Here is a 12,841-nt window from a genome sequence, read left to right as displayed (position 1 = left end):
AAAGAGGGCACCGGTAGCACTTGTTTTTCTGCCCAGACAGTAGAGAGCAATGCTGAAGAGGGTGCTGTGCTTTGTACAGCTGGAGCAGATGCTGCTGTTGGAAACAGAACAGAATCCACGGGTGATCCTGCAAGACTGATTAGACTTCCTCCATGTTTGACGAATGAATTAGCAGTTATTGAAGACAAGGCAACAGTATCCTCTTATTTTTTCTGCCACTACTCATCGCTCTACCTTACACTATCCAGCTCAGTTTGGAAGGCTTTCACTACAAGTGAAGACAATAAAGGAGATTCAAGAGGAGAGAGTTGAAGGGCCCTATCTAGCTGTATAACCAGCTGCATCACTCCTGTCTGAACATAGGCTTTAGACTTGGCTTGATCTCTCAAAATAGGACATTTATAATGATATAAAAGTGGTTCTAGTGTGCTAAGATAATCTTTGTGAAAGGAGTATTGCATTTTCAAAGCAGGTATATTGCCGGCCAAAGCCATTTGAAATACAAATGGCTATGTCCAGTACAATATATTCTGTACAAATTCTATGTTTACACATTCTATATTTGTGTTTAAACAGTGAAGTCCCTGTTAAACACACACACACACACACTACAGATTACAGCTGTTACACAGCAAAGCAAATTCAAAAGTGTTAAATGTTTTGGTGTTAATAGTCTTCTTGCAAAAGTAGAGTTAATTTTACTCTAAGCAGAGTCACATTCTTTTAATGTAACTCTGAGGTGTAAAATGCTAGTAGTTAAAATCGAGTGTTAAAAATGAGTGTTTCTATGTCAAATCTGGAGGTGTTACAATGGAAACATTAACTCTTGACCTCTTAACTCTGAACTCCTACAGGGGCTATGACACCAATAGAGTAAATTCACAGACTCCGAGCCCCAGCACCATAGGCTCCAATCGAAGCTGAAGTGAAGCAGTTTCAGAACATTTTGCTCTACATATTTGAGTTGTTTGCCATGCTTGGTAAGTCATTTTTTCAAAGATTGTTTCAATTATTATTATGAGCTTTTACTTCTGTGGCTCTTTGGAGTTGAGACAAAGCTGTGTGAAAGGCATTAGCCATGTTGCTCGGTGATAGCATAATATTCTGTTTTAGCTAGCTGAAAGGTATTGTTTGCGGGCAAATACCACAGCCTTGAAAAAACGCTTGCATGTGAATTTTCAGTCAAACTTTTGGTCAAATACACCTAAAACAATGTCTAGAATGTGAAATGTTGGTATAATAGTGCTACTTGAAGCCTGAAAATGATCGCCCATAAAAAAAAACCGAGCAAACAGCAGTAGCAGGCGTCCTGACTGGGTTCTACGTTAGCATTTAGATCCCTCCAGAGTTTTGTGCACACGGTTTAGGTAAAAATGAAAAAGGTTGAGGTTTTACATTTAGTTCAGTATTACCTGTTGCCTGTGTCCTCGTCTTTTGGGAAAATACTTTACACAAGTAATGGCTCAAAGAGGATTCCTTCTTACTGTGCTGCAATTGTTTACTGGATTATTTGTGCCATTAATTAGTGTCAACTAATTTTTATTCAATCTCCGCACAGGATATGCTTGTGAAGATGGAATATGGGGGAGAGCAGAAGTGCGTTGAAGTTCCACAAAGGGATGAATGAAGGACATGCATATTGTATTGAAGAAATAAGTGATGAGAATGCTGTTATTTGCATTTACCAGCTCACCTATGTCAGACCTTTTGATAAACAAAATTCTAATGAAAGTGAGAACATGTACACTGTTACATCTTTCAGAAAATGTTTTGAAATTGTGGTGCACAGTTCAGAATAAATGTTTTTCAAAAACCATTGCGTCTTTTTAGTAAATGTTTATTTCCAAAAGAAATTTCTAGAAGTTCAGAACAGTAAAATTCCCGCTTTTTAGAATGAATTAGAAGATAACTCTTACGTAGTTAAACTAAAATACTCTTTGAGAGTTAATATATAAACTCTTAACACCAAGTGTTAAATTATCAACTCCAGACAGATTTGGTGTTTAACACTAAATCAGAGTTAACGTACCAACTCTCCAAAAAGAGTTAAATTAACACTCTCTGGTGTGGACCCATATAGACACTTTAATAGTGTTGAAATCAAATCCGACAGTGTTAATTTGGACATGCTGGATTTGCTGTGTACAAAGGAGCAATAATATTTTATATTTGCCGACATAGAGGAAACCTAGTTAATGTCTTTGCAAGATATTATCCACCTGGTAATTGGAAATCTAATAATTATTTTGAGAAAATGGCTGGGATTAAATCCTGCTCCTGTAAAGCCCAAACAATGAAAACTGAACCTTCTGACAAATTAGATAATGTTAGGATCCAAGTGATTTTGTAATGTTTTTCCACTGCCTGCTTGTGTTTACTTGTGCCTCCCTTCTTCATCTCACCCTATTCACCTGACATTGTTATGTGAAGGCTGTATGCAGGCAGGAATGGTGGACCCAAAGTGTAGACGCTTGGAGGCACAATGTAAACTCAGGGAATGAGTAACAGGAGGGAAACACAGCTGGGGCAAATCAGGCCTAACGAAACAGGGGAAACAAAACCAGATACTTTGGTCGTGTCCAAATTCATGGGCTGCATCCTCCTGAGGACCCGGCCTTCGCGGTCTACGTGGGCTGGGTCCTCAGAAGGTCGGGTAGGCCAGAGGTAAACGGGCGTGAAATTGGACGGTTTAGCCTTCAGATTAGCATCACCGCTGTCTCGGTGGACTTTAATAAACCTGGCCGTCTGCTCCTTGCTATCTAAAATATAACAGGACACTGGCGTAAATTCTCGACTGTCTCATACTTCTGTTTAATCAGTTTTGTGTTTGACGTTTAGTCAGCTGTGTAAAAACCAAGGAGGAACCCACCCGGGGGATTAATAAAGTTTTATTTTATCTAATCTAATCTAATAACTTTAATCTCAGCCAAAACGATTTACTCACGAACAAACAAAACACTGAAAAAAGCCCAACAATAACAGTTTTAGGTTGTCTAAGTGACTTATATATTACGTTTAACCCGAGCAGCGAAAGTCCGCGGTGATCTGAAAATGATGTGCCGGGAGTTGTGCCGTTCTCAGCCGCATCAGTAACCCTCGAGCTCCCGGCTAGCTATCGAGCTGGTGGGTAGCAGACGTCTCCGAAAACGTCGGAGCACTTTTGCAAATATGCAATATCTTGATAAACCGAGCAGATATTTGATGTTTACACAGCTACTTTCTCGCCTGAAAATATGTTAAAAGTTTATTTTGTGACCCAGAGTAATTTTAAAACTTAGTAGCGGCCGCCATTGTTGGAAACTGGAGTTTGGCTGGGCCGCGCTATGAATTCTGGGATATGGTAGGCCACGAAGGACACACCCGACCCATCCTTCAAATTCGGGGAAAAGGAGGACGCATTTGTCGGCTGCATTTGGAGGAGTCTACGAATTTGGACAGCCTTCGGCACGTCGCTGTGACGTAATCGGTCTACAAGTGCGGCCTCAGGAGGATGCAGCCCATGAATTTGGACACGACCATTAACATCAGACATGGACCTTCAAAATAAAACAGGAAACAACTCTTAATAGTTATTTGAGAACATAAAGCCAACACAAAACACAACACAAAGCAACAATGAAAACCAGCACAAAAAGACTTCTGTAAAGTGATTCATAAAGTGATCACCACAGAAAAAATGAATGCAAGCCAAACTATATCTAGTTGGTATCCCCCAAGACCATGCACCAGTGTAGGCTCCTTCCTCATTATAGAGGTGAAAAGTGCAGTTAAAAGTATAATAATATGCATATTTTATTTTTCTTTCTTTAACTCACATTGATTACCTAAACATGCAATTTAGATCAGTGGTGGTATCAGTACAAAGACAGCACGCCAGTCATGTCACATGTATCGCTGTGTGATATGACCAAAATCTCATATCCCGATATAAGAATTCTATCGTCCCGATAACGATATAAATCACAAAAATGTAACATTTTCTGTAAATTCTGTGAATCTCAGGCAGCTCGACTTGCGGGAAGTGTTTGCAGCTGCGCGTCATGTAGTTGGAGTCAAGTGTTTTAACCGATGCATGAAACTATACATTTTTAGACAAAAGTTGTAACGGCCGCCGTTTTCTTTGTGAGTATTTATTACACGGCGTGCTGCGGGGAAAAGCCTTTTCTAAGGTTTGAGTCTAAGGTTTATTTTTTAGCACCAGGCAGCTCTTTTTTTACTTCTCATCCGTAAATAATCTGCTCTTTCACGTGATTCAGTTTATTTTGAAAAGTCTCGACAGGATCTTGAGCTTTATTGTGAAAGGTTTGTGTGGAAAATAAACAAGCGGACACGCAATGGTTTTACCGTCGTTGTTGTTAACGACAACGCATAAAAACAGGCGCTTGTCCATCCGTAGTTTGGTTATATAAAATATAAGAGAAAGAGAGAACTTTAAGAAATTAATATAGCAACTACAGTGACCATCAAAACGATGAAAAAATATTACCGTAAAGAGTTTATTTTGCGACACCACGAAACAAAAGATAGCGTAAAATGAAACGATAGACGTTTTTATATCGTCATCCGATGTATATCGTTATATCGAACAGCCCTAGTCACTAGTGATGTGTTTTACCCATTACATTCATTTAGGTTTTTCCCGCTGTACAAGACGGTTGCTTCCCTTTGCCTTTGGGTCTAGGAAAGGAAATTGAATGTCATTTGTGCCTATCCGCCAAACAACAGTTTACAGTGCCCAGCATCCTTACAGTCACTGGTAGGGGTTCTGAACAGTGTGTGTGAGGAGTTCGGAGAGACCATGCAACAAGACTTTCAGTTGGAAGAAGGAGTCTTTTCAGGCTTGGTTAGCCTGCAGGACTCCAGTGGAGCTGACAGGTACCAGCAGGCTAAGCAGCGTGGTGCTCTGGCAGTTGCTAATGCAAAAGCTCGGGCATGGGAGGAGTTTGGGATAGCAGGAATAGCTAAACTGCCCACTGCTTCACTGAGTGAATGGGTTAAATGCAGAGAGGAGTTTCCCCACGGGGATCAATAAAGTATACATTACACATTATCATATTTGATGAGACTAAAACCACTTCGAGGCCAACCAAAAGTCTTTTTACAAACTATCAGTCATGATCAGTCATCATCAGTTAGTCCAGTAGTTTCCAAACTTTTTTTTGCTAGGCCCCCCTTTCCTTTACAAGAAAAATGTTTGCGCCCCCCCCCCCACCACCTAAACCCCCTGCACAAACACATCCTCCAACCACACACACTCATATTTTGTTTTCAAACTCCATTGCGGTTTATTTCACACCTCAGACATTTAGTAAACTATTTTTTTATTTTTTTATTTTGATTTTTATTGATTAGCATTCAAATATCTCAGTGAAAACAGAACAAAGATCTACCACAAAGCAAGAAAGCATGAGACAAGGCTAATCAAAAGGTATTGGCTGAAGCATTTGCTTATTACGCCAACCCTTTCCACAAAATATCTTTTTGCATGCAGTGCCAAAAATAATCAATTTTGTTTTCTTTATATTTAATGATAACTTATTTACATCAAACCCGTTTTTTATATATTTAACTCCTTTTCCGCTGTAGTCAGAAGCTGTTCTAGATTTTTACCTGAGCAGTACAGAGTGGTATCATCAGCAAACAACACACATTTAAAGATAAAGATGGCACCGTTGAGGTCGGCTGCCGTCACGACTGCTCCAACCACTTTTTCTTTGTTTTTTAAGTTAGTTTTCAGCGTTTCTAAATCGGCAAAATCATCACCATTGGGTACATTAGGTATGACAGTGACACTCTTGTTTCTATTGGTTTACAATGTACTCACAATTCGAAGTTCTTAACTCCGGATCCGAGCTGGCCGAGTGAGATCTTGAGGAAGAACAAAGGGAAGCGGCGGCCTAGAGGGAGCCGGCGTCAGGAACAGGCTGAGAGCTCGTGCACACTGCACACCTCTGCCTAGCATCCTGCTCGCCAACGTCCAGTCACTGGAGAACAAGCTTGACGACCTCAGGGCCAGGGTAAAGTTCCAGAGAGACATTCGGGACTGCAATCTCCTCTGCTTCACCGAGACATGGCTGAACCCAGCGGTGCCGGACCACGCCATCCAGCCGGCTGAGTTCTTCTCGGTTCACCGCATGGACAGGACACGGGACTCGGGGAAGTCAAGGGGAGGCGGCGTGTGTTTAATGGTGAACAACAACTGGTGCAACAGTGCAAACGTTGTTCCTCTCACACGCTCCTGCACACCAAATCTGGAACTACTGTCCATCATGTGTCGTCCTTTTTATCTACCTCGGGAATTTACATCGGTCATTATAAGTGCCGTTTATATTCCACCACAAGCGGACACGGTCACCGCCTTATGCGAGCTGCATGAGGCACTCACACAGCACCAGACACAACACCGGGACGCTGCGCTTATTGTGACGGGGGACTTTAATAGTGCCAACCTCAAACGTGCAGCGCCGAACTTTTATCAACACATCACCTGCCCCACCAGAGGTGAAAGGACACTGGACCACTGCTACACTACGGTCAAGGACGGTTACAAGGCACAACCCCGCCCCCCGTTTGGCAAATCTGATCACGCCGCCATCTTCCTCATGCCAAAATACAAACAAAGGCTGAAACAGGAAGTTCCGGTTCAGAGGAAGGTCGCGCGCTGGACTGATCAATCGGTGGCCGCGTTACAGGACGCACTCGATGACGCAGACTGGGGCATGTTCAGAAACAGCTCCGATGATGATGTCAACGTGTTTACGGAAGCGGTTGTGGGATTCATCGGGAAACTAGCGGATGATACCGTGGAGACAAAGACTATCACAACGTTTCCCAACCAGAAGCCGTGGGTGGATAAAACCATCCGCGACGCTCTGAGATCCCGCACCACTGCCTACAACACGGGACTCACGACGGGGGACATGGACCCGTACAAAGCCGCGTCATATAACGTGCGGAGGGCGGTGAAAGAGGCGAAGCAGCGCTACGGGAGGAAACTAGAGTCACAACTCCAACAGAGTGACTCTAGGAGCCTGTGGCGGGGACTAAGGACAATAACGGACTATAAAGCACCAACAACCGGTATGACGAACGCGGCCGTGACTCTGGCAGACGAGCTGAACACTTTCTATGCTCGCTTCGAGGCTGCAGCTAAGGACTCCAATGATGCTAGTGTTAGCGGCGCTAACGGCTGCAGACAGGAAGATACTGCCAGCACCGGAAACGTGCTCGTCATCTCCGAGCATGAAATAAGGAGAGCCTTCAAAAGAGTGAACACCAGGAAAGCAGCAGGACCAGACGGCATCCCAGGTCGTATCCTCAGAGACTGCGCATACCAGGTAGCTCCTGTGTTCACTGAGATATTCAACATCTCTTTATCTCAGTCGGTGATCCCCACATGCTTCAAAGAGTCCATCATTGTTCCTGTCCCGAAGAAACCCCACCCTGCTTCTCTCAATGACTATCGCCCTGTAGCCCTCACCTCAGTAGTGATGAAGTGCTTTGAACGCCTGGTCAGAGACTTCATCATTTCTTCACTACCAGACACACTGGACCCACTACAGTTCGCTTACCGTCCAAATCGTTCCACAGACGATGCCATCTCTCATCTCCTCCACACATCACTCACTCACTTGGACACTAGAAGGGGGAATTATGTTAAAATGCTCTTCATAGACTACAGCTCTGCATTTAACACCATAATTCCCTCCACACTCACCACCAAGCTGGAGCATCTGGGACTCAGCTCATCTATGTGTCAGTGGATCTCCAACTTCCTAACTGGCAGACCACAGGCAGTAAGGATGGGCGGACATGTCTCAGCCTCCACCACTCTCAGTACTGGAGCCCCCCAGGGGTGTGTTCTGAGCCCCCTGCTGTACTCTTTGTACACATATGACTGTGTGGCCACTACCAGCTCCACCACCATCATCAAGTTTGCTGACGACACTGTCGTGGTGGGCCTGATCTCTGATAACAACGAGACGGCCTACCTGAAGGAGATTAGGAATCTGGAGAACTGGTGCCAGAGGAACAACCTCCTTCTAAACGTCAGTAAGACAAAGGAGCTGATAGTGGACTTCAGCACTAAGCAGGAGAGGAACTACCAGACCCCCGTCATTAACGAGTGCCCAGTGGAGAGAGTGGACAGCTTCAAATACCTCGGAGTTCACATCACGCAGGACCTGTCATGGTCCTGTCACATCAACACCATGGTGAAAAAGGCCCGTCAGCGTCTCTACCACCTCAGACGCTTGAGAGACTTCCAACTGCCCTCCAAGGTGCTCAGGAACCTTTACTCGTGCACCATAGAGAGCATCCTGGCGGGAAACATCTTAACCTGGTTCGGAAACAGCACCATGCAGGACAGACGAGCTCTACAGAGGGTTGTGCGGTCAGCTGAGCGCACCATCCGCTCCAAGCTCCCTGACCTGCACTCAATCTACAGCAGGCGGTGCTGGACCAAGGCCAGGAAGATCGTGAAGGACCTCAGCCATCCCAACAACGGACTGTTCTCTCTGTTGAGGTCAGGAAAGCGATTCCGCTCCCTGAAGACCAACACAGAGAGACTGAGGAGGAGCTTCTTCCCGCAGGCGATACGGTCTCTCAATCACACCACCACACAGTCCTGACCCACACATACAGTTCTTACACACACTGGACATTCTGGACATTGTTTTCACTTCATTACTTAAATCACGCTGCTGTTATTGTGTATATATTTATTTATATTTCTTCATACATTCTTATATAGTTCTATATTGTGTATTTTGTTGTACAGTTATTTTATTTTCAACTTTAATTTATATATTTTATCTTATTCTTTCCCAGTTAAATTTACCCTTCATTCTAATTTGTGTTGTACAGTTATTTCCTTTTTAACCTTAATTTATATTTTATTCCTTCCTAGTAAAATTTACCCTTTTTAATTTTTCATATTTATTTCCCTTTTTAATTTTTCATATTTATTTCCCTTTTTAATTTTTCATATTTATTTCCTATCTTATTCATAGCCTTTTCCTTTTTTGTTTTCTTTAGGTCACAAGCAGTTGTCCAAGCATTTCACTGCATATCGTACTGTGTATGACTGTGTACGTGACAAATAAAATTTGAATTTTGAATTTGACATTTTAACAGTTTGGAAATGCTACATATGTCATTTATATATAATATAAATAATTTAGGGCACAGAGCCCTGAGGAACACCACAAGTTACCTTCAACTGCTTAGATTTTACATTATTGAATTCGACATATTGATATCTTTCATCCAGGTAACTTTTCATCCACTTGTATGCTAACCCTCTTATGCCATATCTCTCTAGTTTATTCATTAATATAGAATGATCAATTGTATCAAACGCCTTTTTTAAGTCTATAAAAACACCAACAGTATATTCCTTATTAGCATTAGATATCCCTTCAACAAGTTCCATCACTGCCATCGAAGTGAACCTTTTCACTCTAAAGCCATATTGGTTATCACTTAGGAGATTATGCTTCTCAATATATTTATCAAGTCTATTAACAAATAACTTTTCTAAAATTTTGAGAACTGTGGGAGTAGTAATATTGGCCTATAATTGGTAAACTGACATCTCACTCCGTTTTTATGGATTGGAATAACTTTTGCTATTTTCATTTGTGAGGGAAACACACCAGTTTGAAAGGACAGATTACAAATGTATGCGAAAGGTTGTACTATATATTCTATAATACTTTTAACTAATATCATGTCAATACCAAAACAGCAAATACAAGTAAACTGCAATAAATTACAGGTAGTAATAAAATACACTGCTAACTCTTTTACGCTACGTCCACACCTACACAGGTATATTTGGAAATGCAGCTGTTTCTGTGCATTTGGACCTTTCATCCACACGTGAACGGCGTTTCGAATCATCGAAAACTGAGATTTTTTTTAAAACTCCTTTTTTGCGTTTACGTGTGCACGAGGAATACAGAGTTCATCACGCAACATCAAAGGTATGTGCCTTTTTTCACGTCACGCTGTGTGCCACATTATTGTTTACATGAGATGAATTGCAGAATGGCAGATAGAGACAAAATACTGTTACTGTTAATCCTACTATCTTCTGTTTTTACACGCTTACATTTACACACGCAATTACTGTCCCTCCATTTAGAAAGGCAGAGGCATCATGGTGTAATTATTTTACGTGTAGTTGTTTTTTTCCTGTATAATAATGTTTAACATTACTAACAATACATTTTTCAAAAAATGCCTCTCTGTGCAAAAACATAAACAACTGTGAGATGCTGTTTGTCCGTGATTTGAACCCGGGGAACAAATCATGGCAGGATCAGCCTGATATTATTTGTATCCCACTGTAACTTTACTGTATAAAGAGCTAACATCTCCAAAACGTCAGTAGTTAGTCATTACAAGAAGTGTTTGTGAACTAAAAATCAAGAATGTGGGATACTGTTTGTCCATGATTTGGAGAGCCCAGTGCGTGCTCCCGACACAGGGAAAAACAATTCTGCAGAGGAGACCTACCTTGGCACTTGTGCAGGTGAAGTCAAAGGGAAGATATGCTTCACCATATTTTCAAGTCTTTGGCTTGGAAGGAAGTTGGTTTGGAAACATATTTGGCGATGCTTCATCTTCTGCTTTGCGTTTGTGTGGGCACCCCTTCAAAAACCTGTCCATTATGCTAGCAGTGTCCAAGCATTTTTTTTTTTCCATACCACGCCCCCCCCTGCAATGGCTCTGCGGGCCCCACACTTTTCGAACCTCGAATTCAGGAGGAACAATGTGGCTTTTGTCTTGCCCATTGACATTAGATAAGCTCTTCATCCCATCAAAGATATTTATGGCTGCTGGGGAGTTTGTTCAACTAATCTACATGTGTTATGTGGACTTGAAGAAGGAATTTGACTGGATCCCTTGGGGTGCTTCGGGAGTATGGGTTATCTGGCCCATTGTTACGGGCCATTCAGTCCCTAGTTTTTATAGATAGATGTTTCTAGGCATAGCTGTTCATTTTTCATTTTATATATAAATGATATATATAATGTTACCAAACTGTTAAATTGTGTTTTGTTTGATACCAATCTATATTGCTCAGGTCAAAACCTTGAGCAGTTTTTGACTACAGTGGAAAAGGAGTTAAATATAAGGCTGGGCGATATGGCCTAAAATCCACATCACGATATAATTTGAAGCACGTACGGTAATGATATATATCACGATATATTCTTTTCTTCTGTATAATGTATTTCCCACTCTATAAGGCGCACTTAAAATCCTTTAATTTTCTCAAAAATCAAGAGTGTGCCTTATGTATGAATTCTGGTTGTGCTTACTGACCTCGAACTGATTTTGGCAGGCAGAAATCTGTTAAAAAATGTTTTAGTACAACTTTGGTAAGCCACTGCTATGACTGTCGCCAGGCATAATTTGCAGATGATAATGGTTGTAGCCGCTGCGATGCTTTCAACCAAAACAGGCGCAGCTTGATGACATCATCAACATGCGCTATTGCGATAGAGCGGTATAGTCAAAATCTCTATCGTTGGCCAAATTTATATAGTTTCTATCGTATATCGTTTATATCGCCCACCCCTAGTTAAATATATGAAAAATTTGGTTTGATATAAATAAGTCATTGTTAAATATAAATAAAACAAAATGTATTATTTTTTGGAACCGGACAACTAAAAAATATGGTTAAAATGGAATTGAAATTGAAAGAGTGTGCAAAAATAAATTCCTTGGAATAATAATAAAAGTTTTTTTGGAAGTCTCATATAACCCATGTGAAAACAAAATAGTCAAAAACCATTGCTATTCTCCACAAAACAAAGCATGTCCTAAACAAGAAATCATGATATACGCTTTATTGTTTTTATATCCATATATGACATATTGCTTAGAGATATGGGGCAATGCCTATAAAACCAATGTACTTCCTATCTTTAAGTTACAAAAAAGAGCTATAAGAATTATGAATCAATAAAACTATAGAGAACCAACTAACATTTTGTTTATTAAATGAATTGTATGATCTAGTTGAATAATAAATGGCACAGATAATGTACAAAGCACAAAATAAAATGATTTGCTGCGGTACTCAGAAGCGGTTTAAGCCAGAGTGAGTCAATATTACTTGAGGGGAACAGATTAAAAAAAATAATACAAAAACTAGATAAGAAAATAAAGCAAAGATGTGTTTGTGTTAGAGGTGTCAATTTGTGGAATAGTTATGACAGTGACTTAAAAAGGTGTAGTTCACATTCCTCGTTTAAAAACATGTTTAAAACTACAGTATTGGAAAAATATATAAATGAAGAATGAAGAAGAGAAATCATGACAGTGCTGAAATTCTTGGTTCTTTTGCCTGGATTATTGTTATGAAATCTAAATGAATGTATTTTCTTATCTAAGATGGAAGTCTTATTATTGTTTTGTTTTGTTCTTTTGCTTCAAGCCTTATGTAAATGAGCTGCTTGCAGAACAATCTTTCATTAAAAAGTTTGGCATAACAAGCATGTGCTACAGCAGATACCTTTGATTAGCCTTCTCTTGTGTTTTCTTCTGTATTCATTGAGAGATTTGAATGGTAATACATAGAAAATAACAAAAATAAATACTAATAATAATAATAAAGAAGGAAGTGATTTCTTCCAGACAACTCCACAGTGTTCCTCAGCAGCTCCCTGTAGAATACTAACATCATTCCTTCTCTCCTCATCCTCAATGTCTTTCTTTCTTCATTGACTGTTCAGCTTTTGACAGTTTTCTTTTGGCATAAGATCCTCTTTTACCCACTTTGCTAAACTTATATGTTATATATATATATATATGCTTCACATAT

General features: G+C 40.7%; 1 long non-coding RNA gene across 1 annotated transcript; it reads left to right on the top strand.

Moving 5' to 3' along the window:
- The first annotated feature begins 672 nt into the window (after window positions 1-672).
- On the top strand, window positions 673-1,816 carry LOC146692756 (uncharacterized). The gene is made up of 2 exons (XR_014915030.1): window positions 673-980; window positions 1,559-1,816. It is a non-coding gene; the product is annotated as an uncharacterized LOC146692756 (long non-coding RNA).
- Window positions 1,817-12,841: the final 11,025 nt, after the last annotated feature.

The sequence above is a fragment of the Copadichromis virginalis genome, linkage group LG15, assembly GCF_057382275.1.
Source record: "Copadichromis virginalis isolate Kocher_CV1m ecotype Utaka linkage group LG15, C_Virginalis_male_GT1.1, whole genome shotgun sequence".
Taxonomy (NCBI): Eukaryota; Metazoa; Chordata; class Actinopteri; order Cichliformes; family Cichlidae; genus Copadichromis; species Copadichromis virginalis.
This window is presented reverse-complemented; position numbering and strand designations above follow the sequence as displayed.